The sequence below is a fragment of the Lolium rigidum genome, chromosome 1, assembly GCF_022539505.1.
Source record: "Lolium rigidum isolate FL_2022 chromosome 1, APGP_CSIRO_Lrig_0.1, whole genome shotgun sequence".
Classification (NCBI taxonomy): domain Eukaryota; kingdom Viridiplantae; phylum Streptophyta; class Magnoliopsida; order Poales; family Poaceae; genus Lolium; species Lolium rigidum.
Window position 1 is genome coordinate 152,597,668 of NC_061508.1, and position 18,598 is coordinate 152,616,265.

Here is an 18,598-nt window from a genome sequence, read left to right on the forward strand (position 1 = left end):
CTCGATTGCACTTGCTCAGAGCATGATTTTGATGTAACAGATACTAGTTGAATGTCCGTGCGTTGCTACGGCTCTCAAGTTTATTGATCATCGCATATGTAAAAATAACGCATGTGAATATTGCCGATGATGCAAACATGTGAGCATAGACATGTTTTAATGAATATTTTTTCAATGTCAGAGAGCATGCAATTTGGGTTGCTCAAATTTAAATTATAGGTCATGCTCTTCACCACCGTAGAAGAACACTTCTATTTCACATTGTGCTCTCTCACTCCCCGTATCTCCTTCTCATAAAACATAGAATCGTAAAGATAAGAACATATATGTCATATCTTCTCTTTTCTCCTCCGGCCCTTGAACTTAATCTCTTTCATAAGTTGCCGCGAAATAATTGTTCAAAAGTTCACAAGTATACAACAGTAAGTTGCCGCGAAATAATGAAGTGGCAGGTCAACAAATATATATAGAGATTGGTTTTGTATCAAAATGTTTTCTCACACTTCTCTATCCGCCTCCCTTCTGCTATGCAAAGGTGTAACCTTGATCCCTCCATGCCCACCCATCATCTTTGTGATCAGGTCCGTTAACGTTGTGTTTTTTTTTCATTTCAGCACTATTGATCCACCCTCATGTGCACATCATTCACTACTCGCAGCACAAACTTCCCTGAAATATATGGGTGTGATTTTGAGGCCTACCCGTGAAGTCAGGCTCAGATCAAACCAAAGACATGTCTCTGAAAGCATAATCAATTACATATAGGGCATATCTTCCTTGGTCATTTAGAAAAATTCCTAATGAAAGTGGCATGAACTTCATCCTCGGAAGGAAATATGTTTAGCTCATGTCTTCATGTTGTCCAATTTAATATCCATTGGTATTCACAAGAGAACAAGATTTTACCTCCAAACAGAAATACTTCTTTTCACCACCCCTCCCCCCAATAGAATTATTTCTAAGGTAATACACGTAGAGTCGTTCACTGAAGCCACCAAAAAAATATCTCGAACATTATCCCATTATTATGCACTTGTGTTACATACTTTTAGAAACCTATATTGAAACGTACCAAGATAGTGTGGCATACAGATGTTACCTTTTTAAATTATACTCTAGAAAACAGTGTGGCACATTCTTCTTAGGCTTTGTTTGCTCAAACATGGAAGGACCGCCAAGAAGTAAGAAAATTACGTGAATAAAAATACAAAAATTAGTTGTTTTGAAAAAATTGCTTTCTATGATAAAAGTGTGAGACTCACATACGACAAACATTACCACACATAAGAGTACCAAAGTTTTGTGTGAAGGAGACAACCAGACAAAATATTTGAGGTACAAGGACTGGCAGAATTAGATTATATCATTGCTGCTTTGCACATATGCCCGTTTCTTTCTTGATTATCACTAACAAAATTAACCTGGCATGCAACATAAGACAATAAACAAAACTATCGTTGTCTAATAACACTCAATTCTCCATAACCGATCGTAAGTGGCAGCAAATACCTCAATATGCATTTCTCACTGAAGTTAACATACAAAGGAAGAGTGCATTGAATCGTGGCATGAATCAGTAGCTCAAGCACCTACAACAGATCCTCTAGGTCTGCTGCTTGTGCAAACTGCAGTATGCAGATGTTTTTGAGTGTTGAACTTCAAATGCCAGCTAGGGACGAAACCTTGTCCACAAACCTACAAGGACATGCATAATATGATTTCTGCTTGTAGGATAGATCTCTATTACCATACGCAGGGATTAAGCAGAGACTTGCAAACCTTGTTCAAGTTGAAGTGGTTTACCTAGGTGATGATTTATCATGTTTCTTGCTTCCAGTTAGCTGGTATAAAGAAACCAATAAGGGCTACGTTGAAGTTAGTAGAATTTTCCTCCGGCCCTTGAACTTAATCTCTTTCATAAGTTGCCACGAAATAATTGTTCAAAAGTTCACAAGTATACAACAGTAAGTTGCCGCGAAATAATGAAGTGGCAGGTCAACAAATATATATAGAGATTGGTTTTGTATCAAAATGTTTTCTCACACTTCTCTATGCGCCTCCCTTCTGCTATGCAAAGGTGTAACCTTGATCCCTCCATGCCCACCCATCATCTTTGTGATCAGGTCCGTTAACGTTGTGTTTTTTTTTTTCATTTCAGCACTATTGATCCACCCTCATGTGCACATCATTCACTACTCGCAGCACAAACTTCCCTGAAATATATGAGTGTGATTTTGAGGTCTACCCGTGAAGTCAGACTCAGATCAAACCAAAGACATGTCTCTGAAAGCATAATCAATTACACATAGGGCATATCTTCCTTGGTCATTTAGAAAAATTCCTAATGAAAGTGGCATGAACTTCATCCTCGGAAGGAAATATGTTTAGCTCATGCCTTCATGTTGTACAATTTAATATCCATTGGTATTCGCAAGAGAACAAGATTTTACCTCCAAACAGAAATACTTCTTTTCACCACCCCTCCCCCCAATAGAATTATTTCTGAGGTAATACATGTATAGTCGTTCACTGAAGCCACCAAAAAAATTTCTCGAACATAATCCCACTATTATGCACTTGTGTTACATACTTTTAGAAACCTATATTGAAACATACCAAGATAGTGTGGCATACAGATGTTACCTTTTTAAATTATACTCTAGAAAACAGTGTGGCACATTCTTCTTAGGCTTTGTTTGCTCAAACATGGAAGGACCACCAAGAAGTAAGAAAATTACATGAATAAAAATACAAAAATTAGTTGTTTTGAAAAAATTGCTTCATGTGATAAAAGTGTGAGACTCACATATGACAAACATTACCACACATAAGAGTACCAAATTTTTGTGTGAAGGAGACAACCAGACAAAATATTTGAGTTACAAGGACTGGCAGAATTAGAGTATATCATTGCTGCTTTGCACATATGCCCGTTTCTTTCTTGATTATCACTAACAAAATTAACCTAGCATGCAATATAAGACAATAAACAAAACTATCGTTGTCTAATAACACTCAATTCTCCATAACCGATCGTAAGTGGCAGCAAATACCTCAATATGCATTTCTCACTGAAGTTAACATACAAAGGAAGAGTGCATTGAATCGTGGCATGAATCAGTAGCTCAAGCACCTACAACAGATCCTCTAGGTCTGCTGCTTGTGCAAACTGCAGTATGCAGATGTTTTTGAGTGTTGAACTTCAAATGCCAGCTAGGGACGAAACCTTGTCCACAAACCTACAAGGACATGCAGAATATGATTTCTGCTTGTAGGATAGATCTCTATTACCATACACAGGGATTAAGCAGAGACTTGCAAACCTTGTTCAAGTTGAAGTGGTTTACCTAGGTGATGATTTATCATGTTTCTTGCTTCCAGTTAGCTGGTATAAAGAAACCAATAAGGTATGCGTTGAAGTTAGTAGAATTTTCTTAGATTCAATTTTTTTTTGCAGCCACAGAATCCACAATTTGTAACACAAAATCATCAAATTAGCATCAGCCAGAAAACCAAGAACATTACAGTGAGCATATACTTGACAAGGATAAACCGAATGGAGATAAATATTTCACGGTTCATGTTCAAAATTGTCACTTCAATTTATTTTAGATTTTGGTAATAAAATGAAGCAGAACTTGACATGCATATCCAAATATTCGGTACATTAAACTATGTAGCACGAACTTCTACAAATCGTTACTATAACCTAGGAATAGAAATCCATATAGCAAAAAGCAAGGAACATGGTGGTTACCTTCACTATCTCTTCATCGGCAGAAAAAAATGGTGATTACATAAGGGACAACTTTCTTCAATAAAATAGTTGTAACAAAAAATAAGATATTTTCTAGGTGGCAATACCTCCAGCTCAAGTATTCAGGAGACATACGACACCGAAAAATGTGCTGCAATCAGATTTGGAAAAATTTCAGTAAAAGTGGTGATGGTGGAAGAATACTGCTTTCAGAACTTGTGTAGCATCCTGACCAATTACATACAAATAAAACATAAATTAGGATCAAACAACAGGAAAACTGAAATTCAAGAGAAGAAAGAGGACCGCTTTGGTGTAGATGTCGAGGAGGTACTGATGGGATTCGTAGCATAGAAAACAAAAAAATTCCTACGGCGAGAACGAATAACAAGCCAAGATCCAATCTAGAAGATGGTAGCAACAAGAAGATCATGAGACTAACCCTCGAAGATTTCCAAAGCCTACGAGATTAGATCTCATTGTTGCTGTAGTCGATCACTTGCCGCTTTCAAAAGCGCGTAGAAGATCTTGACGGTGCCACAGTCGGGCAGCACCTCCGTACTCGATCACACGTACGGTGTTGATGACGACGTCCTTCTCCCCGTTCCAGTGGGCAGCGGAAGTAGTAGATCCTCCTCGGAATCCCGCCAGCACGACGGCGTGGTGGCGGTGGTGGTGGAGATCTCCGGCAGGGCTTCGCCGTAGCCGTGCAAGAGGGAGGAGGAGGAAGGGGCGGGTAGGGTTTGGGAGAGGGGGCAAGGGCTGCGACTTGTGCACTCTTGGGGCTCCCCTTGACCTCCTTTTATAGGTGGAAAAGGTCCTTGGGTCGTCCAAGACCTGCCCCCAAAGTTTGGGAGAGTTCCGGTAGGTTTCTGTCAGCCGAAACCTACTAGAACTAGAACTCTTTTGCCAAATCCGAATCTGCCTTAGGGGAAACTTCTTAACCTTTAATGAAAACGTGGATACACCTATTATGGAACCATCCGGACTTCCTTAGACAGCCCGGGTCATCCTGGACACTTCCGGAACCTTCCACAATATTCCGGACTATTCCGGTCCTTCCAAAACCTTCTAGAAGCTCCGGTCAAAATACCGGACTTTTTCCGAACCCCGGAAAATGACTTCCCATATATGAATCTTATTCTCCGGACCATTCCGAACCTCCTCGTGATGTCTTGGATCCCATCCGAGACTCCGAACAACATTCGAGCTCCATTCCATATTCCATATCTACTTAAAACGACATCAAACCTTAAGTGTGTCACCCTACGGTTCGAGAACTATGCGGACATGATCGAGACTCTTCTCTGATCAATAACTAATAGCGGGACCTGGAGATCCATAATAGCTCCCACATATTCAACGATGACTTCGTGATCGAAAGAACCATTTACATACGATACTGATTCCCTTTGTCACGCGATATTTTACTTGTCCGAGGTTCGATCATCGGTATCTTCATACTTTGTTCAACCTCGTCTCCGACAAGTAATCTTTACTCGTACTGTGGCATATCATCTCTTGTGAACCATTCGCATGCTTGCAAGCTAATCAGACGGCATTCCACCGAGAGGACCCAGAGTATATCTATCCGTCATCGGGATGGACAAATCCCACTCTTGATCCATATTCCTCAACTCATACTTTCCGAATACTTAATCCCACCTTTATAACCACCTATTTACGCAGTGGCGTTTGATGTAATCAAAGTACCCTTCCGGTATAAGTGATTTACATGATCTCATGGTCGAAGGACTAGGTAACTATGTATCGAAAGCTTATAGCAAATTAAACTTAATAACGTGATCTTATGCTACGCTTATTTGGGTGTGTCCATTATATCATTCATGTAATGACATAACCTTGTTATTAATAACATCCAATGTTCATGATCACGAAACCATGATCATCTATTAATCAACAAGCTAGTTATACCAGAGGATTACTAGGGACTCTGGTTGTTTACACAACACACATGTATCAATGTTTCGGTTAATACAATTACAGCATGGTATGCAAATATTTATCACAAACACAAAGATATATTATAATAACCACTTTATTATTGCCTCTTGGGCATATCTCCAACAGTCTCCCACTTGCACTAGAGTCAATAATCTAGTTTACATTTGTAAAGATATAACACCTTGGCCTTCTGGTGCTTATCATGTTTTGCTCACGGGAGAGGTTTCAGTCAACGGATCTGACACGCTCATAAACGTATGTATTTTGCAATTCGTTTGTGTCTTCACACACTCATTTTCCAAATGAGTTGGCATAAAAAAATGTTTGGTCTTCTGGTGGAACCTTAATTCCGCGGTCTGAAATATGTCACTAATATTGTCACACACAATATAGCTTCAAAGTTCTGACACAATCGGAACTACACCAAGTTCGCAAAGAACTTCTCGACTTAACATCCTCAATCATTGTCAAAACAATGACATACTCTGCCTTCTTTTGTAGAATCCGTCACAATATTTAGAACTCATCTAAATCTAGCATAGACATCTTCTAGTTCATTGTGCTACCTTTAAAACAACACTTAGCCTAATTGAGATTGAAATTTTATTTTTATATGTGACCAAACTAATATCGGTGCAACACCTTACAGCGATTTGTTGTCATTTCCCATACAAAACTATATATATATATATCCTTGGTTCTTCTAAAGCACTTAGGGATATTCTTACTATCGTCCAATGATTATCACATGAATCATTCTGGTATATGCTCATAACACTTTAGCACAGGACATCTGATTTTGTACATATTATTCGTGATGTAAAATCACTCATGTGTTTTTACTCATCAAATACACTCAAGTCTTGTTAAACCTTCACATGAAAAGAACACCTTCTTAATATTTTATATTGAACTACTTCAATATTCATTCTATGTACTTTTAACTTAAACTCATTATGTGTTCCAATCTATCTTCATAGATCTTGACACTAAATATGTTTCAGTTCATATCCTTTCATTGAAGTTAATTCTCAATGAAACCTTTTTGATCAAGTATATAATTACATCATTTATAACCAACTATATGTCATCTACATAAGTATTATAAATATGTCTCAGCGCTCCCACTTAATTTCTTGCAAATGCAAGCATCTTCATCGTTTATGATGGAATAAAAAACTCTTTTGACTATTTCATCCGGTAAAGATTATAACTCCGCGATACTCACTTCATCCAATTTGAAGTTCGTATACCTATCTAGTATTCCACGGACCAGCAAAACTCTTGGTTGTATCTTGTATACATTTTTAATACACACTTCTGTTAAGTAATGTATTTTGCCATCCTACTAGCATATCTCATAAAAGAAATATGTAGCGATTACTAGAATAATCCACATAGACTATAAGTATTGCTACGGAAGATCTAATCTTATCGTAGTCAACTCTTTGTACTTTGTCGTAAACAACTTTTCGACAAGTCAAGCTTCTTCAAGGATATTCCTATCCAAGTCCATCAATTTTATAGATCTATTTACTTTCAAAAAGTATTCACCTATCTTGGATTCCATGGCGCTTAGCCATTTTAACGGAGTCAGGGCCCATCATAACTTCTTTGTATGTAGTTGGTTTATCATTGTTAAAAATCAATCCTTTGTCCACAAATCATTTATTTGATCACAAAGTAAACCATATCTACAAGGTTAAATAGGTACTTTGATCTCCATGACTATAACACTTTGTAGACATGGGAGCTATGATCTTCGTGGCCGCTTCCGGAACCATTTCCGATGCTGCGCTACTATGATCATCATGCTCAGGTTCATAAACCTTATCAAGTTCCATTGTCCTCCCACTCAAATACTTCGCTAAAAACAATTTCTTGGAAATAAGTAAGAAACATCGACAAACACTTTTGTTTTTGTCTCCATAGTGGAAATAATTCCCAATCAATTCTTTGGGATAACCAACAAAGACATTCATCCGATTTTGGTTGTAAACTTATTTACTTATGCTATGCAAACCAAAAATTTAAGAAAGGACTATTAGGGTTTATACCCATGCCATAACTCGTATGGTGTCATTTCAACGGATTATGATGATGCTCTATTCAGTGTAAAAGCGGTAGTCTCTAAAGCATAATCCACAAAATATAATGGCATCAATTTATATTATCTCATCAATCCAATAAGGTTTGGATACTTCTCTCAGATACTCTATCATCACTATGATACTCCAAGAAACGTGAGTTGTAGAACAATTTCATAACTCTCTTAGATGTTCGCTAAAACTCGTAATTCAAATATTTCCACCATGATCCAATCATAGATATTTGACTTTTCTATTACGATGATTTCCACTTCATGCTGAAATTTATTTGAATCCATTCGAATGTTTCAAACTTCTTCCTAATATAATATATCCATATATATACTCAATGCAATGTGAAATTTTCATGAAGTAGAAGAATCTCCCGCACACAACCATGCCCAGTGAACCACATACATCATTATGTACGTTTCCACTAAGTTAGTTGCCCGTTCAACTTTTGGCCTATGAACGGTATTTTAGTCATTCTCTTTAGAAAATATTTGCAAGCGCCAAATGATTCAAAAATCAAATGACTCCAAAAATCCATTTGCATGGAGTTTCTTCATGCGTTCCTTTCTAACATGACCTAAATGGCGGTTCCACAAATAAGTGAAATTCAAATCATTTTCCTTATGGCATTTTAGCGTCAGTGTTATGCATGTGTGTTTCACCATAAAGATTTATAATAACTTATCCATCGTACATGGAATACTGTCAAAATTCGAACAACTCATTGTTTTCATTTGACCAGAACAAAACAACAATTATGAAGTTCTTTATTATAAATCTGAAGGGCTAGATAGAATGCCAACGACGAACATAATAACACTTTATTTTTGTTCCAGACGTGCATTCCTATCATATTCCTTGTCAGTCACTTAGGCCATTGTATTCTTGGATTGCGTTGTTTTGTATGACACTTCATACCAACCAATATGGTATAAATACCCAAGAATTTCATTGTGTGTCCAAACTTGGAATACATTCATAACATGTATATCATCTATATACACCTGAGCTAGACTTTCTAGTCTTTTCTTTCTTTCTGCCAATAATCTGTTGTAGTTTCTCTTTTAGCTTTCCTCATTCTCAGAAAAACACTTCAACATCAATAACTTCTAGGTTTGTTGGTCAAATACCAATAACCTTGAGGTTCTTACTTTGATCATCATATGACAAGTGTTCCGGATTTTACTATTAGTAACCTTTTAATGTGATGAACAATTTCACTCATAATTTTTATCCATCAAATCATGACGACTTTCTGAGACCATGTCTGTACATGCTAGGCTCATAAAGTTTAACCTCAGTATTCGTATGTGCAAATCTGGCTTGCACCCGTTGTATGCACATGTAGAATCTATAACACCCGATCATCACGTGATGCTTCGAAACGACGAGTCTTAGCAACGGTGCATACTAAGGACGATCATTTCATGGATATGCGAATATCGTTAGTGCCCAACTAGTTGGAGGATTGGGACGCCTGACGTCTTCAACCTTCGTACATTCCCATAAAACTTATGAGTTTATGTAGTCTCACCAAATTATATTCTATCACCTTGCAACAAGGTCTTAGATATCACATATATCTCATACCTCGCTTATTTCTGAAAATAAAAATTTCAGCTCCTTACTTTTCAAACAGATTTGAACTTCAAGTTTCACGGAGACAAGATGATTTTAGGTACTAATTGAAACCATTGTTCTTTGAATCAGCAATGTGAGGTTTACTAAAATTTTGCAATAAGACTTAATCATTTCTTGATTCTTTAACAATATGGTATCAGTCCGTAAAGTTACGTATCAGATTTAATAGTATTTCTATCTCAATTACAAGACTAACGCAAGGTAGAAAACGGATGCCAATTCTACAAATTTAATTCAAAATACTATTCAGACTATGTTCATGATAATTAGTTCATGTTTTAATCTAATTACTAATGAACTCCCACTTAATACAACATCCCCCATAGTTGTTTAGTGGCACACGATCCATATCCACTACACCAAAACCGATCATCACGTGAGATGATGTAGCTTCAATGGTGAACATCAACATGTTGATCATATCATCCATATGACTCGTGTTCAACCTTTCGGTTTCCTGTGTTCCGAGGCCATGTCTGTACATGCTAGGCTCGTCAAGCAAACCCAAGTATTTCTGCGTGTGCAACATGGCTTACACCCGTTGTATGTGAACGTAGAATCTATCACATCCGATCATCACGAGATGCTTCAAAACGATGAACTGTAGCAACGGTGCATACGAGGGGAGAACACTTTATTATCTTGATATTAATGTGAGGGATCATCTTATAATGCTACCGTCGCGATGTAAGCAAGATAAGATGCATAAAGGATTAACATCACATGCAATTCATATGTGATATGATATGGCCTTTTAGTCTTTGCGCCTTTGATCTTCATCTCCAAAGCACGGACATGATCTCCATCATCAACGGGCATGATCTCCATCATCATCGGTGTAGCGTCAAGGCCCATGGCGCCGTCTTCATGGTTGTTCACCGTGTGTAGCAACTATTACAACTACTTTGAAATAATACTACAACATGAAATATAAAGACAACCATAAGGCTCCTGCCGGTTGCCACAATACAATAATGATCATCTCATACATATTCATCATCACATCATGGCCATATCACATCACCAAACCCTGCAAAAACAAGTTAGACGCCTCTAATTTGGTTTGCATATTTTACGTGGTTTAGGGTTTTCGAGTAAGATCCAATCTACCTACGAACATGAACCACAACGGTGATACTAGTGTTGTCAATAGAAAGAGTAAATTGAATCTTCACTATGGTGAGAGAGACAGACACCCGCAAAGTCACTTATGCAATACAAGTTGCATGTCGAGCATGGAGCAAGTCTCATGAACGCGGTCATGTAAAGTTAGCTCGGGCCGCTTCATCCCACCATCCCGCAAGATGCAAAGTACACGAACTAAAGACAACAAAAGCATCAACGCCCACATAACCATTGTGTTCTACTCGTGCAACCAATCTATGCATAGACACGGGTCTGATACCACTGATGAGATACGTAGCATAGAAAACAAAAAATTTCCTACGGCGAGAACGAATAACAAGCAAAGATCCAATCTATAAGATGGTAGCAACGAGAAGATCATGAGACTAACCCTCGAAGATTTCCAAAGCCTACGAGATTAGATCTCATTGTTGCTGTAGTCGATCACTTGCCGCTTTCAAAAGCGCGTAGAAGATCGATTTAATAGTATTTCTATCTCAATTACAAGACTAACGCAAGGTAGAAAACAGATGCCAATTCTACAAATTTAATTCAAAATACTATTCAGAAATATGCCCACGGGTTGCCCGATAGGTCACCCGATTAGTCGTGGATCGGGCATGCGTATCAGTCTATGCCCACGGGTTGCCCGATAGGTCACCCGATTAATATTACTAATTAAAACAATTGAATTATTTTGTATGATACGTGGGCTATGATACACATACATTATACATGTAGACAATATACATCGTTTACACACAAAGCTCTTGTATCCAGACACTAAACATGTGCATATTAGTACTACTTGCAGTCACAAAGCCATAAACGGGAACACATCACTCATCGTCCTGGCAGCCCAAGAATGTGCCGATGTGTTCTAAATATTTGGTTGCGTCAAACTCTCCATTTTTGTACCCGATGGGTTGCCCGATAGGGTCGGGTTTCCCGATGGGTTTGGGCATGGGTCTCATTCCTTACCTATGAGTAGGGTCGTGGGTCACAGGTATGCCCGATAAGGATGATGGTATGGGTTTAATTTAAGTTGACCCGACCAAACCCGACCCATTTCCAGCAACACCATGGACTCGAGGGAAGAAAACAAAATATGCAAAAAGGGAAAACCCTGGCCTCCAGAAAGATACCATATGTTGTCTAACCTTGTAGTATAAGACAGTTTGTACATCTATTAACGCTTCTCTTTAGTGGTGGCAATAATAGAGCTTGCCAAGGCTGAGATAAATTTAGAATTGAGATACATAAATCTTCTTTAGTATGAACATAAGTGGAATTCATGGTTACACCTATGTGAACGACTAATGATGGTACAACTCAGCAATGATAAAGACCAGTTTCTATGGCAGTTAACAGAATCGGGTTTGATTTCAGTTAAATCTATATACCTTGATCTTATGGTCATACTATATTTCTCAGAAAATATCTTTGGAAGATTAAAATACCTCTCAAGATAAAGATATTTATGTGGTTTCTTAGTAATAAAGTGTTACTTACTAAGGATAATCTAATAAAGAGGAAGTGGACGGGCAGTCAAAAATGTTGTTTCTGTGATAATAATGAGACCATTGAACACTTGTTTCTATCTTGTCCATTTGCAAAATTAGTCTGGAGAATGGTATATTTTGCTTATAACATTCCTCCCCCTGCTAATATCACGAATATGTTTGGCAATTGGTTAAATGGAGTGAAAAAGAAGGATAAACAGCATATCCGTATTGGAATCTCAGCAATTTGTTGGTCAATATGGACAAGTAGAAATGATATTGTGTTTAATAAATAAAAGGGAACCAATTTTTTGCAGGTTATTATTCGTGCATCGCACTGGATTCAACTTTGGGCGTATCTTCTCCCGGAGGACCAGCGGGATATTATGGCTATTGGATGCAACCGAATCCTGACGGTAGCACGGGATTGTTATTTCCAGGCTACTGGATGGCGGCACACTAGAATGATTGAAGATTGAAGATGGATAGATTTTGTTTGCTGTTCATCTTTTTGTGGCTGTTCCTTGTTACAGCTTTAGTTTCTATGTGATTGTAACAAGTACGTTCGTTATTTTAATAAAAGACATGGCTGTGTGCATCTATTGATGCAGAGGCCGGAGCAATGCTCCCATATCGAAAAAATGTTGTGGTGCAGCGGCAACTAATTTTAAAATCTATGTCTTCATTTGATAAAATACACAAAATCTCTACTATATACGGTGCACATGCCAAGAATAACTCTATGGGACTGGCGGCGTGCAACCCACATGTGGTCATAAAAAGTTGGAAATTAATCAAACCTTATGAGTTGTACATAATTTCTCCCCAAAATACTCGTATTAAACACAAGCACATTAGAAAACAATCCATGGTTAGAATAGCAAGCATCTTCAATCAATTGACTTCCAAAATGGCAGCACGAAACTCTCGATTGCCATTTCAACCGACAACGGTTATCCAATAGGACGTGGCGGATCCATGTGCAACAAGGGGGTTGGCCGAGACACAGATTTTTTTTTTTGTTTCCTTTGTAAAATAGCCAATTTGCACCATATGTACCACCTCTAAAAATTGTTTTTTGGCGATTGTGGTGTCACCGTGCAACTCTGGTCTTCAGTTCTCTAGCTCCGCAATAGCCGTCCAGAGATCGATCTAAGGAATCCAAACTCCGCAATCCTAACATTTCTACGCAAACCCCATGTAAGTGTAATTCATATAACATGAATGAAAAAAATTATATTTCCTACCGTATACTCCCGAGTATAATAATGAAAAGCCTTCCATGGGGTTCATCTAGCATATTAACACAACTGATCAGACGGGCACGCATTTTTTTGGGCACCCTGTTAGGACCCGACCGCTTCACATAGTACTAAACCCAAACCCATCCCCTTGTTCTCGTGCAATCCCACTCCACAGACGAGACCAGAGTCCACAAACCCCAACCACGCCCACCTTCCGCGCCTAGGGTTCCGGCCCCATGTCCGTCGCCAAGGTGGCGGTTCCGGCGTCGGCGCGCAGGTTCGCGGCCGTCGCCGCGGCTAACATGGTCATCTACGCGGGGTACGCGATGCTGTGGCTCGGCTCTGCGTACGGCGTCTTCACGGTGGTCGGGCGCCGCGCCTTGGGTGAGGGTTCCCCTGTGCTCTCGGCGGCGAAGACGGTCGCCCTCTACGCGTTGCGCGGCTGTGGAATTCTCTTACCCTTCTCGCTCATGCTCGTCGCCCTCCGCTCCATGGCCTCCGTCTCCAACAACACCAGCGCCAAGGAGGTACTTTTCTCTGCTCTTCCAACATTTCGATCCAAGGGATTTATAGTTCGGGGAGTATGAGTTTTTTACTCGTGCATCCTGTAAATTCAGTTGCCAGTTTTCCAATTAAGAAGTGAGTTCCGTTGTTGTTTTTTCATTAATTAAATAGACAATCTGTGGTGTAAGTGCATCTACATCCATTTATTCCATCCTCACAGAATGTAATAAATGTCATCCTTCTGAAATTGTTTTTTTTTTTCTGTACTGTGTGTGAATTCTTATGCAGCGTACCAAAGAGCCTGCCGTGAAAGGCCTTCGTCAGATTCTTCGAAAGGTTATTCGAGACATGCTCCAGGATTCTGTTATGGTTGGAGTCCTTGCTACGTTCCCCTTCCTGCTGCTCATGTGTGCTGGTGCTCTGGTGACGGGTGAGTCGCCTGTGAAAGAATCTCGGAGGGCGATGATCGGTTCTATATTGGTCGATGTGGGGTTACTGGGCGCCAACGCGATACATTGTTTCATCATCTTACCCATTACAATACTGAGGATATGGAGGATGAAGTATTGAGGTGACGCTGTTGTGCTGTTTAGGTATTACCTGTTCTATGCCCCAAATCTACAGTTTTTATGTGCCACGTTGTATTTATATTTATGAGCATGTTTTCACATACTTTAGCCTCTGGTGATGTGTAAACAATTGCATCTTTGCTGGATTCTTTTTCCTAAGTGAAATAGTGTATCACCTATTTGTTATGACATACGACACTAAACCATGCTGTCCTGCATCCCAGTTAGACCTGCAAGCAATTTTGCTTTTTTTTCTGTAGCTGGTACTATATTAGTGTTCTTGAGAATATTTGCATCTAGCACAGATCGTTTTTGAACGAGTCGCTAATTAGCAAAGAGAGATCATCAGTGCAAACGTATGTGACTGGTCAGAAACTCTTTGTAGACACTTTTAATCAAAACTCCGTGGTCCTAGAGAATGTATCCATCGAAGCGCACCATAGGCGCTCAAGTTTTCAAAGTACTGTGATGTGGAATATCTTCTACTTAACTGTATATTGTCTTGTTATGTATCTGTCTGTATAGCAATGTTCTGTTTTTTGACGTACAACAAGCATATTAAAATTGGAGAAAACAGGAAAGACAGGAAAGAAAAACGAAATTAACTTATGTAAATTATGGTGTACTATATAAAACTAATCCTGCCTTTAATCCTCAGTTAGTTATCTACTTGCATGTGCTGTTCTTCCGCTGCATTGTGGACTTTGCAAAAGTATCTTCAAGACCACATGTTGAAGTTGTAGTGAGATATTCTTCTCTTTCAGAAGTTCTCGGTGCCCTTTTATTTACGTAAAATAGCTTGGTTTTAATTTCCGTTTTTAAGAAATCAGTACCATAGTTTCATATGATTATGAACTACTTATGATACTGGTGCTTCATGCGAAAAAGTTGAAAAATACTGTTGCTGGCGATTTTTTAAATTTTGGTACAAACTGTCAAAAGGGCTGCTTGTGTTAAAATAGGAAAGAGTTTTTACATAATACTTGGAACAATTGCATATTGACAGACGTAGTTCTCTTATATTCCGTTGAAAATGCTGTGATAGCTGTTTGTACCATAATTCTGTGCCCTGTGGACTGCCATGCTTCTGTCCATAAGTCCCTTCTCATCGGTTGTTCTGTTCTGCAGCCCAGAGTATTTTAAACTAGCTACCACCTACGTTGAATTTACAGTTTTGCACCTCTGAGGCACCCAAGCTTCCCAGTTTTTGCTGTTACATTTTATCATATGTACATAGCAAGAAGAATTGTGCTCTATATGGTGAACTGCCGATGTAACATTTCTCCATCACGTGTTAGGTTCCAAATAATTTCTTTTAGTGCGATCAATTGAATGGATACAGTAGTGATCCTGGTTCATAGAAGGTTTGGTTCATAAGCTCCACCACAAAGTTATGTTGGATATCTCTAATACTCGTGGTATTTTGGAGGATCGAAAGCTGTCTTTCTCCTCTAGTGATGAGCACATTTGGTTTACTGGTGTAACATATCACAAGTTCACTATCATGAGATTCCACATATGCATAGTGATCTGAAGTGGATGATACAGATCAAAATTATGAATGCTCACTACTTGCTCAGACAAACAAGCAAATATATAATTAAATGATTCTAACACATCTTAGGTGCCTGGTTCTTTTCTTGTATATATCATTAAATAATACTTCCTCTGTTACATAATACAAGATGTTTTGGTAAGCTAAAATAGCCTACTAAAACGTCTTATATTTTTGGTATGGAAGTAGTATTTCTGACCATTCATAGCTTTCCAAATATTTATATTCTGATTTTCTGCCATTGGTAAAAATTGTGAGTTAAAACTACAGCAATGCAGAGACAGCAAACATAAATATATAATATATAAAGTTTGAGTTTTATATCTTCAAAAACAAGCACATGTACAGTATCTCAGCCACACAAGCAATTTGACTAGTTTCTTTTCATATAGCAAAACTGTGTGTGCCGTGTGCTACCTTACTCTCAAACATGTTATATACAGTTAATAGATGGCCCATTCCTCCTGGAAAATAACCACTGACCTTGTGTCTTTGTTTGACCGTTTCAGTGACTGCTATGCAAACGGTTTTGGAAAGGTGCTATGGAGTTTACAAGTACAACAAGACCCAGGGATTCTACTATTAGGAATGTATTGCTCATCACTTTCTGAACTACTCTCGGCATGTTATGTAACTTATCGCTACCTCTAGCAACTAGACTACAAGCGGACCAAAGGGATTCTACTGTTAGGAATGTACTGCTCTTCATTTTCGGAACCACTCTAGCATGTTATGTAACTTATCACTACCTCTAGCAACTAGACTACTTGTAGGTGCTTGTGTCTTGGTGATGCCATGGTGAACTTTGGCTTGGCACTCACAGATGTGTTGCTGAGACCTCCTAGCTTTGCTACCAAGCTTCCTCCGCGACTTGAACATTGTGATGAACAGTGTTGGCATCGTGACATGATTTGCTAGCTCCTTAATGTACTCAGACTGGTGAGTAGTGCAAATGTACTGGCTGTTTGATTCCGATGTATTTCATGTGTGTGGGAATGATGCGGAGACCCTGGTGGTCTGTGCTATATGGCCTGCCATGGCGATCATGGTGGCTACCACCACTGCAACACAGCAATGGCGTTGGTTTACTTTATTGTTTGTGTGTAGCGTATGGATTCAAGAATAGACCTGCCAAATGATCTGAATTTGCTGAACTAACTATACTCTAGGCTTAGCAATTTCTACACATTTAAGCGATGGAGACAAAGTGGGTTTTTTTTTTCAAGAGCAGGAGACAAATATTTTCATAGTCCATTGATAGAGCAAAGCTTTACCTTTCTAAAATGTTCTTTTGTAATTTTATGGTTCAAGACTTTTGAATATCTCTTGGTCAGTTCGCAACTCGGTCTTGATGATATTTGTTGCCTAAAAATCGCTTTTAGTTTTTATCTTCTACACTGTTAAAGCAACACCAACTCAATGAGGTGATAATGTTGTTGGAGAAAATGATGTGGCTTTCACAAATCAATCTCTCAGGTCTCCAATTATCCGTGTATGAATAATAAATAGCTCAAGGTTATCTTTTATATAGTGCGAGATATGATAAATCTCTGTAAGAAAACCAATCTTATTCACATTGATCCTAGAAAATGAGTCCTGTTTTTGGTATGTAGTCTTTATTTTTGGTTCAAAGTCATTTTTGCGTAGTTTTCACTAAACAAGCATAACTTTGTCATACTGAATCCATTTTCAACGTATGACCAATCAATTTTTTCAAAAAAAATCATGTGCATCTAAATGTATTCACCAAAAATTAAGGTAGGGCATCTTCCTATGGGGAGCTTCGCCCGGCCCCTGCAAGCAGCAAGAGAACTATTCTCTCCTTCCAGATTAAAGTCAAGAGGTATAATATGGGAAAACATATTATGAACATCTATAATACAAATAAGAAAATATGTTTCACAAGGGTTCTAACAATATTTATTTGAGATTGTAAAATTTTGATAATTTTTCTATATAGTTGGTCAGACATTAATTATTTTGACTTTAGTCAGATATTATAGGCAACATATTTTGGAGAGGAAGAAATATAAAAAATCCTGAGAGTAGTCACCAGTAACATAACCAATCAAATAGGGAGACGACACCTTTATGCACTTCGAGCAATATGTATGGATGCTAACAAGCTTATTTTCTTACTTCCACATATTTTGTTACACCTAAGTCGGTCATACTTGAATTACCGAAATCGTCGTTTGCATGAGTACCCGTTTTAGACTCCACTCGTTAATTTACCAAAATACGCCCCAAAAAATGAAGGCGTGTGGCTCCTAACAATTTTTTTTTTTGCTTCAGCATGTTTTATTAGACCTAAGCCAGTCATAGTTGAAGTACCAAAATTGTCATTACCGTTTTGGACTCCACTTTTCAATTTACCGAAATACGCAAAAAATAAATTAACCATGATGTATATGCCCTCCACTTGAAATGGCAGATTCAGCCTATCTAGGTGCAGCCGACCGGAGGGAGACAGTTACCCGGGGTACCGTAAACCAGTATGGTTGAAGTAGGAATGTAGGATTAACACCTCATAAGTTCTATTTATAATTTTTTGTGGCTTTATAGTATGCTAACCGAAGCTTGTTCATACTATAGTTGGATGGTACTTTGTAATAATATAACTGCAGAGCCCTGGGG

General features: G+C 38.5%; 1 long non-coding RNA gene across 1 annotated transcript; it reads left to right on the forward strand.

Annotated features, from left to right (window-relative positions):
• The first annotated feature begins 13,763 nt into the window (after positions 1–13,763).
• On the forward strand, positions 13,764–16,688 carry LOC124682595. Its single transcript, XR_006996340.1, has 3 exons — positions 13,764–13,860; positions 14,126–14,430; positions 16,471–16,688. It is a non-coding gene; the product is annotated as an uncharacterized LOC124682595 (long non-coding RNA).
• The last annotated feature ends 1,910 nt before the right edge of the window (positions 16,689–18,598 follow it).